Here is a 13,578-nt window from a genome sequence, read left to right on the forward strand (position 1 = left end):
ATTCAAAAACACCTGCATTTACAGGGAAAATTAGAAAGTAACCACTCATGCCCAAGAAAAGGCACAGGCTCAGAGAAGACCTGACAAAACATTAAGTTTACACATCAAGCTAATCCTTTGCACAGAGACAGTATACAACAATCAAAAATAATAATAAAATAACAGAACAATGAACCCTAGGGAAAGAGGATAATCTGATTGCCAGAGATACCACATTATTCAGATGTCCAGTTTGCAACAACAACAAAAAATCAAAAGGCATTCAAAAAACAGGAAATTATGGCCCATTCAAAGGGAAAATAAATCTTGCAGAGAAAGACCTGATGATAGATCTCCTAGGGGAAGACTAAAACAACCATATTAAAGGTGATCAAAGAACTAAATAGGTGGAGAAAGTTTAAAAAATGATGTATGCATGAACATCCTTATTTCAAAATTTACTACAAAGCTGCAGTAATTAAAACAGTGGCATAAAGACAAAAGACCAATGGAATAGAATAGAGAGCCCAGAAATAAATCCTTGCATATACAGTCCAATAATTTTTGACAGGAGTGTCAAGACCATTCAAGGGGAAAATGAGAGCCTTTTCAACAAATGGTGCCTGGAAAACTGGATATTAACATGCAAAAGAATGAAATTGGACCCTTACCTAACAACATACACAAAAATTAACTCAAAATTGATCAAAGACTTAAAAAGACTAAAATTACAAAGCTCGTAGAAGAAAACAGGGCAAAAGCTTCAGGACACTGGATTTGGCAATGATTTCTTAGATACGACACCAAAGACACAGGCAACAAAAGAAAAAAACTAGATAAACTTGAGTATCGTGAAAGTTTTAAAATTTTGTGCGATAAAAGACACTGTCAACAGTAAAAACCAACCCACAAAATGAGAGAGAATATTTGCAAATCCTGTATCTGATAAGGGATTAATACCACAAATGGAGAGAAGTCCTAAAACTCAACAACAAAAATACAATTTAGAAATGGTCAAAGGACTTAAATAGACATTTCTCTGAAGATAGTCAAATGGCTAATACATGAAAAGATGCTCACCATTGCTAATCATTAGGGAAATGCAAATCAAAGCTACAGTGAGATACCACCTCACACCCTGGAGTATGACAACTATGAAAAACAAAACAACAACAAAAAAGTGTTGGCAAGGATATGGGGGAATTGGAACCCTTGTGCACTGCTTGTAGGAATGTAAAAATGGTACAGCAGCTGTGGAAAACAGTATGGTGGTTCCTCAAAAAGTTAAAAATAGAATTGCCATATGATCCAACAATTCCACTTATGGGTATATACCCCAAAGAACTGAAAGCAAGGTTTTGTTTTTTGTCGTTTTTTAATTTTATTTGATTATGTTAGCCACCATACATTACATCATTAGTTTTTGATGTAGTGATCCATGATGCATTGTTTGCATATAACACGCAGTGCTCCGTGCAATACGTGCCCTCCTTAATACCCATTGCCGGACTAATCCATTCCCCGACCCATCTCCCCTCTAAAACCCTCAGTTTGTTGCTCAGAGTCCATAGTCTCTCATGGTTGTCTCCCCCTCCAATTTCCTCCCCTTCATTTTTCCCTTCCTACTATGTTCTCTTTTTTTTAACTCGTTTCAGGGGTACAGGTCTGTGATTCATCAGTCTTTTATTTATTTATTTATTTATTTATTTATTTATTTATTTATTTATTTATTTATGAGAGACAGAGATAGTGAGAGAGAGCTTGAGCAGGAAGGAGGGGGAGAAGCAGGCTTCCCGCGGAGCAGGGAGCCCGATGTGGGGCTCAATCCCAGGACCCCGGGATCATGACCCGAGCCGAAGGCAGAGGCTCAACCATCTGAGCCACCCAGGTGCCCCGATTCATCAGTCTTACACAATTCACAGTCCTCACCATAGCACATACCCTTCCCAATGTCCATCACCCAGCCACCCTATCCCTCCCACCCCCCACCACTCCAGCAACCCTCAGTTTGTTTCCTGAGATTAAGAGTCTCTTACGGTTTGTTTCCCTCTCTGCTTTCATCTTGTTTCATTTTTTCCTCCCTTCCCCTATGATCCTGTCTTGTTTCTCAAATTCCTCGTATCAGTGAGATCATATGATACTTGTCTTTCTCTGATTGACTTATTTCACTTATCATAATACCCTCTAGTTCCATCCACATTGTTGCAAATGGCAAGATTTCATTTTTTTTTATAGGTGCATAATATTCCATTGTGTATGTATATATACCACATCTTCTTTATCCATTCATCTGTTGATGGTCATCTTAGCTCTTTCCATAGTTTGGCTATTGTGGACATTGCTGTTGTAAACATTGGAGTGCCCATGCCCCTTCGGATCACTAGATTTGTATCTTTGGGGTAAATACCTGGTAGTGCAATTGCTGGGTAATAGGGTAGCTCTATTTTCAACTTTTTGAGGAACCTCCATACTGTTTTCCAGAGTGGCTGCACCAGCTTGCATTCCCACCAACTGTGTAGGAGGGTTCCCCTAAAAGCAAGGTTTTGAAGAGATATTTGTACACTCATGTTCATAGCAGCATTATTCACTATTATAACTAAACTATGGAAGCAACCCAAGTGTCCATCAATGGATGGAGCAAAATGTGGTATATACATGCAATAGAATATTGTTTAGCCTTTAAAAGGAAAGAAATTCTGATAGATGCCACAATGTGGATGAACCCTGAGGACATTATTCTAAGTGAAACATACCTGTCACAAAAAGACAAACTACTGTATGATTCACTTAGGTAGTTAGAGTAGTCAAATCATAGAGACAAAAGGTAGAATTGTGGTTGCTAGGGGCTGGGGTGGGAACAATGGGGGAGGGGTCTAGTTTAACCGGCATGGAATTTCAGTTTTACAAAATGAAAAGAGTTATAGACATGAATGGTAATGATGGTTGTATAACACTATGAATGTATTTTTTTTAAGTTTATTTTTAATTAATCTCTATACCCAATGTAGGGCTCAAATTCACAACCCTGTGATCAAGAATCGCATGCTCTTCCAACTAAGCCAGCCAGGCGCCCCTCATTATGAATGTATTTAATATCACTGAAATATATACTTAAAATGGTTAAGATGGTAAATTTTGTTATGTGTATTTTATGAAAATAAAATAGGATGATGAAGGGTCCAGGGAGCACAATACGGTTGAAGATCCATTTCAGTAAGAGCCAATAAATAGACAAGAAATGTAAAGAACCTCAGAGTAAAAGCTCTTAGAGGTAAGGTAGGTCCAAGGAATGATAAAAATTTGCTGAGCAGCTAAAGTTAGGTAGAAATGAATGTCACTAAAGTTAAGTTTAAAGAAGGATTATAGATAAATGGGAAATATCATTTGAGAACCAAAAAAATATATACTCATGCTTCTGCTGTAAGTTTTAAATTCTATTTGGTAATTTTAGTCAATGTGGTTTGGTTTGAGTGTTAAGTGTTTGGAAGAAGAAAATATCAGTACTATCCTCTGCATAGCCTTCTAAATATGTGATTTCTACACCTGAAATTATGAGTTGTTGAAGTCTCTACATGCTGAGCATATATTAATTTGGTAATTTTATGGTATTACTCTATTGAAAATATTATGGACATAAGACCTAAATACATAGTCCATCAATCCTTGCCAAATTCTTTACATTATTAGGACCAAAATTTTTTTTTTTTTTCAGATCTAATACCATCCTCCTCTGCCTCAACAAACATGGCAGTTGGACTCTGTCTCTGCCAATAGCAACATTGTGCCTTAGCTTGCTTTGATATACATATAGTTAGTAAGTAGTAGTCAAAACTTGTGATGGTAAAGGACTTACAAGTGGTATCATCATTTTTACAGATTTTTCAAAGGTAGATAGCCTGAGTTTATTTATATTCTTCTTTTCCCTCCACCCACCCTTATCCTACCCTCTTCTCCTACAACACATACATACAAGCTCACCTGTGCATTCTTTTATAGGCTTTCTGGTGATGTGTTTATTACAATATACTACAGCATTGCTACTCAAAGTGAAGTCCAGGGATCTGCAGTGTCGGCATCACTTGGGACATTGTCAGAGAGTCAGGTTCTAGAGCTTCACACCAGATCTTCTGAATCAGAATTTGAATTTTAAGAAGGATCCCAGGTGATTTGTATATACATTAAGCTTTTAAAACACTGTGCTAAAATACTACAATTCCCCACATGCCTTGACTTAGACTCCTTATCTTTCAAAAAGCTATCAACTCATTAATTGGGCAGTTTTTTCCCCCCTTCCTTTTGGAATGTACTGCTAATCCAGTGATTCTCAAAGTGTGGTCTGAAAACTTCAGAGGGCCCTTAGAACCTTTCGGGGGGTTCACACGATCTTCCCTTTTCCACTAACACAGCTGTGTGAGGCTAGATTGTCATCAGAACTTCAACCAAAACAACATAATACAACAGATCAAATACAGAAATAGATACAAAAATGCAGCTACTATTAAGTGTGATGTAGTTATTTACAAAAGTGAATATGATGCCATTCTATTTTTGTTTTGGAAAATACAGTTATTTTTTTTTTAATGTTATTTATGTTAACATGTTGTTATGGAGTGCAGGGTCCCAAATCAAAAATAGAACCACTGGTATAATCTGTCAGTGAGAAAACAGGCTCCAATATGACATTTCACTTACAACTTTATAGAAACAGTTATGTAAATTGAAGGTAACCCTATGTCCCTAGGTCACATCCTTTCGGCTATCAGTCTGTTTATAATCTCTAAAAATTGGCCCACATTCCTATTAAGAATCTGCACTTCCTTCTCCTGAATGATGCAAGTAATCTATCTCCTCTTAGATGTTCAGTAACTTAGAGCTTCTTTTTCAAGGGAGCTTAAATACTGAAGAGAAGAATTGACCTAAGATAAGATAATAGGGACTCATAAATCCAAAGGCTTTTGATTGTTCTACCTATTAGCATGAGCTAGCATCCTACAACTGATCTTGGCAGAGACTCCTAAGAGGACCATGGTTGTTTTCAGTGGCTACTTTTCAACAAAAAGCATTTAGTTAGCATTTCCCAGCCATGGAGATTCCAGGATCTGTTCCTCTTACAGGAGAGTCCCAGGGTTTGCTTTCTCAAATAGTTACATAGTTTGGCTGAGTCTCTCGATGCTGGACAGCTCAGTATTATTCCCTCAAGATTTCTGTCTAAAGGACAACTCAAAGTATTTATCTACCTCTCCAGAGATATCTAAAACATCTTTAGCTCTCAAGACCCCTAAAGTTGTACAAAAGGAGTAAGCTTATACTACTGTATGTTATCACATTTCTGCTTTATTTTCTCTACAGCACTTACTACTGTTTAAATTATATTGCTGATAAATGTGTTGTGACTCACCTCCTCTCTCATGAAAGTCTCCTTAAGGGACTGTGTCTTGTTTATAGTTGTAGCTGCAGGGCCAGAAACAGTGCCTGGCATGTTCATGCTCAATAAATATTGATACTTTATGAATAGTAAACTATAGAGACAGAGCATTAGGTTTACAGTTAACATAAGAGGCTGTCTCCAAGGTGAGAATGTAACTGGAAAGAGCAAGGTATTAGTCTATGGCCTGGGAGGGTCCATATGACCAGGTCTTTCTTGGTTTCTGGCATGAGGAATTCATGGCTTTGCTATTATGTGGTCCTTGGGTTGACAGACTAGTTATCGGGAGTCATCAAGGGTAGACACTGGAATGCCAGACAAAATTCTTTACCCTAGGAGTGGTTCTATCTACCTGTATTGGTAACTTTATAGTGTGTGGAAAGCTAAGTATAATGATGATAAACCCTCTTTCAAGTTAGTGGGATGAGAGAGAGGTAGGAGGAGGCATTGATACTAAGGATAGAAAGTAGGCCTTTAAATTCCATTCTCTCACTTTGGACTGGTCTCGCTGAGACTGGCATAAGCTAAAGTATGATTTGAGGATAAATACAGCCCTCTATTTTTTTCCCCACAATGCCACACTCAATTAATTACAAACTCTTTTGAGACCCAAAGACTGGGGGTGGTAAGTGGACAAGGACCCTCCTTATACTTGAAATGTTCTGAATGGAAATTCCCATAGTGAAAACAGATGCTGAAAGGTTAACTATTATGTAGGCCATTTCAGGGATGTGCAGGGAAACCCTGGGTTGCGGGGGGAAGGAAAGAAGATCTACCATGAGGTAGAAGCTACCAAAAAATCAACTAAAATGTCTAGGGCCATGCTGTCCTCATCTCATCACTCTGTACTGCGCTGCATCTTGAAGATACCCGTGAAAATGCAGAGGCTTTCTCTGAGTCCAAGGCAGACATAAGGGATGCCCTGGAATATGCTGTGTTTTATTTAGCTATAACAGAAACTTACAAATTAAATCTTCCTTTTCACTCTATTTGTCATATATACATATTTATATTTTAGTATATTTAAATACCTTATATAAATATATATACTGGAGTAGGGTTTTAGTTGAATTCTTAAGAACCGTAGCAGATTAATGGATTAAGAACCACATAATAACTCTTCTCAACAAGGTGGAAAATACACACTCTGTGGCACTTGGAAGGTTTTGAGAGCAATTAGAGGCCTCCATTGTTTCTTGCAGTATGTAATAATGGGCATTTCTGTGATAGAAATAGTGTTCTTCAAATAGCCTCTTGTATCTAAGGGATACCAATTTTATTCAGAAGTCATGCTGGGTTCTTAGAGGAGGTTTACCAGATCCTCACTAATTTTCTTAGGAGTAAGTTGGGTAGATGTACATATGGAATGATAAGACAGGCAAAGTAGGGGTCCAGAACAAATTTCCTGCATTTGCAAAAGAGAAGACTGTAGAGAATTTTAGGGCTTTTAGGGGATATTGAGGCATGACAAAGAGAAAAAAATTGAAAAGCAAAGTGTTTTATTAAGATATGGAGAGTGAGACAAGTTCACGAGATCAGAACTGAAAATAATAACTACATTCATTTTGTCTAAGCTGAATTTTTTCTCCATTTGTAGAAAAATTATAGTAAAGAAACTGTTGTGGAATTACAAATATATAAAGCAAGACATTTGCTAACTACCAGGTTGCCAACATGGTATGGAACAGATTTGCAGCCTTTCCACCTGTTTTTTCCCTGTGATCTCCTTTATTTTTTTCTCACTTTGTTTACTTTTTAAAAAAGAAAAGTAAAACTGCATTCTCACAGCAGAGCATAGTACTATTTATATTACTAAATAATTCTTCTTTCTTCTTTGAGGGCTCCTGAAAGATGTTCTTTAAAATAACATGTTCCTCTGGGGCGCCTGGGTGGCTCAGTCGTTGAGTGTCTGCCTTCAGCTCAGGTCATGATCCCAGGGTCCTGGGTTCGAGCCCTGCATCGGGCTCCCTGCTCGGGGGGGAAGCCTGCTTCTCCTTCTCCCACTCCCCCTGCTTGTGTTCCCTCTCTCGCTGTGTCTCTATCAAATAAATAAATAAAATATTGTAAATAAATAAATAAAATAACATGTTCCTCTACATGTGCATTATGTAGATATTTAACTACTTGACAACAGACTGGAGAAGTAGGGATGAGGAGGAGAAATTTAAAACCAAATCTACTGCCAACTGAAAATGAATCAAAAGTGGAGAAAAGAATTTTGAATTTTTGATATAAGTGAATGGAAAATAATTGTTTTAAGAAAATCTAATTGATGCAAATTTCTTTTGCAATGCCATAACATTTATAGTTCTTTTCCTCACATTAGACATTTTCAGAGTTGGAGAGAAGCAGTTTTAGTGAATATATACTTGACCTAACAACTTGTGATTTGCCATTTGCACATCTTGTCCATCATCATATTCAGAATCAGTAATCTGAGCTGAAGTTTAACTGATATAATTAGTCCTACATGACACAAACACTACTACAGTGTCACTGATATTAGATAGGGATAGTACTTTCATTTTAACTTGAGAAGTAAACAGTGTTAATATTCTGGCTTCTTTCTGGTCTTTTGAATAATGAAATTAGTTTTAAAAGAGTGAGGTGGCTCACATATATGTACACAGGCCAGAAATCTGGTAAAAGGTTCAGTGCCATCAGAATTTCACTTTTATGCCAGATACCATTATTGAACTGCACACTTACTTTCAAATACAATACCTCACAATCTTCCAATAATTTCAGTTTCACTTTGATTTGGATGTTTGAGAGTGCATTTTATATTAACACATAAACTTTATTCATAATCTATAGTCACGTAATAAATGAAAAAACAAGGCACTGAAAAAAATGGCTTTTTAAAAAGTAGTTAAAACAAATTTTCGCAGGAGCCCCTGATCATACTTTTCATTGTGCATATTTATTGAACAATCAATATCCCCACACTTAACGTTGAAATATTTGTTATATAAAGAATCATAGAACAACATTAAAAAAATATTTTCAGCACTATTCTTCTGTGTTTTCAGGAGTATATCTGTTCAATTGCAGAACATTATATATGGTCTCTTTTGTCCCTCATGTTAAATTAATCAAATGGTCTTCCTTCGCCATCCTTTTTTAAACAGCTACTTTCAAAGCTTGACAGACATTTCTTTGTCATTGTAGTAACCCAGTGAGCAGTAGAATAGTATTATGGGAAGAGATCCATTTCTATTCCATATTCTAATTCGGTGTCCTTTGGTCCTTTGTAAATGTTAATAAGGAGTTGCTGATATTTTAAAAATTTGAAATTATCTCTATTAAAGTTGATATGTTTAAAATCTGTAACTACTAAGTAAAAGAAAACTGATAAAATAGAATACACCTTATTATGGAAGATTTTCTCCTATAAACAACTCCTTGCACGGTTTTAACGTACGGTTATATAGTGGAGGGCACTGTATTTCTTTTGGTAAGTTACTTAGAACATAATTATATGCTAATATCTTACACTGTACCAGGCGTTCAGGAGCCGGAAGAATCAGTTTCAGTTATAGCTAAGGAAAATTCGAACAAATACCATCCAAAGTAAAGGCTTTTCCTTTTCTTTTCAAAACCGACTTATCTTGCTTTCCCGCCTTAGGCGCGTAGAGGCCTTGGGGGTACTTTGCTGCAAACTCCACCTCTTCTCAACCTCAGCTTAACGAAAACTCCCCGTCTCAGGCTTCAGAGTGGCAGTAAAATGGGTTTAGGCGCGCGCCTGTCTAACGTTTTGCCCTCCTTCCAACCCAGGGCCAGAAAGCGACAGCAACAAAAATACCGGGCTCCTGTGGCAGAGCTCGGAGGACTCATCGCGCTTTCTCTCCCGCCACTCGCAGCCTTTTCCAGAGTTCACCTTACTTCTCCGCACACCGTCAAACCCTTCCCGCGACCCCAACATTCAGCTGGTACAGCACCCCACACCCACGCCAGTCTCCAGCCCCTGCCAATCGCAGGCTTCAGCAGGGCTTACGGAGACTCTTCTCTTCTGGCTCTGCGGTCCCGCCTCCTTCCAGAACTGCTTCCCGCCCTCCGGGCTCTTTGTCCAATCGTCAGCTAGTGAGTGTTCTTTGGTTCCCGCCCCCTCCTTCCCCGCCCTCCTGAGGTACCGCCCCCTCCCCCTTAAGGCTGACGGAATCACCTGACCCGGAGGCGCTCCGACGGAGAGGAGGCAAGAAGGGGCGTGTGTGTAGAGGGGAGGGGCGCGAGAAGAAAGGGGGGATGCCGGGAGTGGGGCGGGGAGAAGGTGGGGGGGGGGGGTGTCAGTCCGATCTCGCGAGAGAGGACGGAAGCCTGTGGGAGCCCGTGGCCTTTAAAGTGCGGTTCAGCCCTTTCCTCCCGGGGTAGTTTGTAAACACGGGTGAGCTCGGGCCTCCCTGGCGACGGAGAGAAGCATGAACTAGTGTCCTGGAAAGGTGAGTCGTGATGGGGAGAAGGCCGTAGGGATGGAGACTGTAGGGATATGGAGAAAGAAGGCACTAACATGGCGACGTCGCTCACCGTAGTCCCCACCCCCCGCTTCCCATCACCTCGGGCGCTCCTGCCTCAGTGCCTAGCCCTCGGGGCGACTGAGGCTGTACTGCCACCTCAGCGGCTCGCGCGGCGTCTGCTTCGGGAGCCCGACCGGCCGGGCGGGACCGTTAGGTAACTGGCATTCGTTGTTCCGGCCCCTCCCCGCTCGCGCGCTTTCCTAACGAAGAGGAAAAAGGAATAACGGCTCCTCTTAGACCCCTCCCCCCGATTTATCTTCCCCTTTCTCTGGTTAGTTCAGAGCTCTCCGGGCTCCACGTCGCATCCGCGAGGGCGCAGGGAGACCCCCTTCAGCCCTTGGATTAGCAGGAAGAGGGCCGGCTCTGGTCTCCCCACCCAGGACTCAGTGGTTGGGGACTGTGTATAGGTGATGGTGGCCGGGATGAGGATCGGGAGGCGCAGCAGAAAATAGGGTCAGGGTCTCTGCCTGTGGTGGAACATGATGGAACAAATGGTATGGAGAACCTGTGAGCTGAAAGTCTCGGCCTTTTCTGTCCTTTCTGCCCCCTCACACTCCCGCCACCCCCCACTTTTTCCCGGTGGGGCGGGGCTGAGGTGTGGGTGCAGATTGATTCCGGTATTTTCCCCCATTTTTTACCTCCCTGCATGGACTGCAGGGCCTCTGTAGGGAAATAACCTGTGCTTTTTATTGATGCCCTAGGGAACAGGGCTGAGAGATTGTATGTGTGTATGTGTGTATTTTCTGTGTTAGCTCGCTAGAGGAAGGAGAAGGCGGAGGAGCTAGGGACTATTTTGTGTCCTTAGGTAGTTTAAAATTGCCTTTGCTTAAGGGAGAGTTTAAAACTGGTTGAGGCGAAGAGCAAAACTCCTGTGAATATGATGGAATGAAAGGGATTACACCTCATGGACCTTCACCCTATTGACTAATACCTAAATTATGTGAAAGTTATAATTTCTTAGGAATTTTAAATTACGGAGACTAACAATGCGTAAGTTTAATATACATATTTGAAATCAAAACAAAAACTATTCCTCTGAGTGCACTTTTGGTCCTTTTTGAAGAAACCACTGGCACTGTCAGTAATAGCCTTTCTAGGTGTAATTCTTAAATAGCCATGTAACCTTGGTCTATTGTACCAAAACTATAAAGATGATAAGCTTGTTTAAAATTCAGCCCTACAGGGTTAAGTGACCTGAAAGACAAATACAGTAGCAATTACATCTTGTGATTAAATTTGTTACATTGACTTTAGGAATCCACTTAAACACTTTTCAAAACTGCGGGAACATCTTTGTAAAGTGTGTTAAAAAAAAAAATAGAGATGCCCTTCTGCAGATAAAGAATTAGAGTGAAGGATGTTCTTGAATCTTTGGTCATCAATAATTGAATAACAAAAATCCTAGTCTTTGTAATTTATAAGAATTTTACAAATTTATGGTTGTTCGCATGCTGCTTTCCTAAGACCTGTTTTATCTTTTTTGAGAGGGTTACTGCCATTAAATTTTCAGTTATTTGAACTATATTGTAATTTAGCACATAGGTGTTTGTATTTGTCAGTAAGGAAGGCGCTTTCAGGAACTGTGTGTGTGTTTAAGGTACACATGCCTTCTGTAGATCTGATTGCATTTCCTGGAAATTCTTTTTAAAATAACCTTATTAGAATGTTTATTTCATCTTTGGGGCACTTTACCATAATCTATTAAATATGTAATCCAGAAATGCCTATATTTACTTGGAGTATTTGCTTCATATATTTAAACTAAAATAACAGTACATATTAAGGTTATTATGTCAGCTCTTTAACATAATTTGTAGCAATGCTTTTTCTTGGTATTCAGTATTTGAAAGCTATCAATATCATTTTTAAAAATGGTATGCTATACATCAAATGTCTACAGTAACTAGCATTAAGTCTGAAGAAATAGTCTACATTTTTCCTACCTAAATTTTTGTGTTTTGAAAAAGTTGGGTTTTAATGATTTAGATGTTCTCTGCTGGTAAATTGTTAGATCATGTTAGATCAAATGTGTAGATCTTATCTGTGTCATCTTGAGCAGATAATACAATCTCTCTTTTCAAAAACCCATTTCAAAAACCCATTGAATAATAATAATTGGATAATCAACTGATCCTTATAAAAAGCAATACATTTAGTACTTGCTATACTATTCACTGTAATTAAAATGTACTACAGGAAAGCAACAAATCTGCATTGTTGTAGTCAGTAGTTTAACTTAGTATTTCTGTGTTTATCCTTTAACTCACACCTATTCCGTGAAACTAAGGGACTTACCTAAAATACTGCACGTTTTCTTAATGTAATTCTTAAGAGGTATTAATGATAGTATTCACTATTTACGTCCAGGGGAAAACCCACAAAACATTTCTTTTGCTCTGTTTCTTGAGCTCAAGATTAAAAAGTTAGAGTAAAATATAATTTCATAAAAATTTAAGGAAGTTTGTTGACCTTTATGGCCAACAATAATTGGAGTTATTTTACATATATTACTATAAATGTGTCCTGCATTATATAATTATAGATACACGTATTTATATATACTATTTTCATTTATTTTTAACACTCTTGAAATGTATATTCATGTACACTTTTAAGTATGTTTAAGTGATGCTTTTTTTTTTCCCCCTTGGCATTTTGGCAGTGGTAGTAGAGTGATTAAAAACATTTTTTTGTAACAAGAAGGGATGTAAATAGAATGCTTTTGGGGCAAGGCTTATTCACCCATGTCTGCATTCTCTACCTTAAAACAAAGATAGTGATTCTCGTTTTTTTCTGTCTTAATACCCAAGGAATAGAAACTCTCCTAACAGTGGTAGTAGCTTATTACTGCAGAGATTCTCAAGATTAGTAGGGAAAACAGGGTGGGAATGATTAAAATTGGCAAAAAGCCAGTTGGCAAAATACCAAGTATATTTTGGTTCTTTGGCTAGTAGTGTGTATCTTTATCTATAATACTACCTTAATTTACAAATTCCTTAAATGTTCTTTAGTTTGCTTACCTGAATCTAAACTTTTGTCGTTCCAACTTTATAGCTTTGTTCTTCCAATTTTATAGCTTTGTTTTTTCTAATTCTTGTGTGTGGGCTAGGTTTCTATTTACTGAACACTTAAAATAGTGTTACTAGAAATCAACTACAAGTTTGCCCTACTGACAAATAACTTTTCATTATTTTTGTCACCTTCTAATTTCTGCATATATATTATAGCTTTGACAGAATTTTATCATTTGATATAGTTAATGTTTTATTTTTACAGCTTTAGCATTTCCCCATATTGTCTAACCTTGGTGATCTATAATGGTTACATGATAGTTTACCAATTGACCATTAAAATTTCCTCAATTTTAAATGCCCAACAGGAAAATGATTGTTTTCAGTTTCCATTTTAACATTGAATTGAGCATCTCTATGCGTCTCTTTTTATTTATTTTGAATTATTTCTGTAGGATACTAATCTCAAATGACATTACTAGGTCAAAGGATATAAATGTTTCTATATTGCCAGATTTTTGCCTCTCCAAAGAGTTGATTGAGCAAGTCTATACTGTCAGAATCTGAGTGCACCAATTTTATCGTAATTTTACCAACTTTGGAGTTACGCTGATTAATAAAGTAGGATTGCTTAATTAGGAATTATTAA

General features: G+C 38.3%; 1 protein-coding gene across 8 annotated transcripts in view; it reads left to right on the forward strand.

Moving 5' to 3' along the window:
* Positions 1 to 9,722: 9,722 nt before the first annotated feature.
* Positions 9,723 to 13,578, forward strand: part of ATF2 (activating transcription factor 2) — a 102,786-nt gene continuing 98,930 nt past the window's right edge. For 3 of the 8 annotated variants that reach the window (XM_035007709.1, XM_035007706.1, XM_035007703.1), the window contains exon 1: positions 9,725 to 9,843. The gene's annotated coding sequence lies outside the window, so the exon portion shown is untranslated. Of the gene's footprint in view, positions 9,844 to 9,863; positions 10,073 to 13,578 lie in introns of those variants that run through there. The other 5 variants (XM_035007710.1, XM_035007711.1, XM_035007712.1 and 2 more) reach the window with 5 other exon arrangements.

Source organism: Mirounga leonina, unplaced genomic scaffold (assembly GCF_011800145.1).
Source record: "Mirounga leonina isolate KUSES-001 unplaced genomic scaffold, KU_Mleo_1.0 Mir_151, whole genome shotgun sequence".
Lineage (NCBI taxonomy): Eukaryota > Metazoa > Chordata > Mammalia > Carnivora > Phocidae > Mirounga > Mirounga leonina.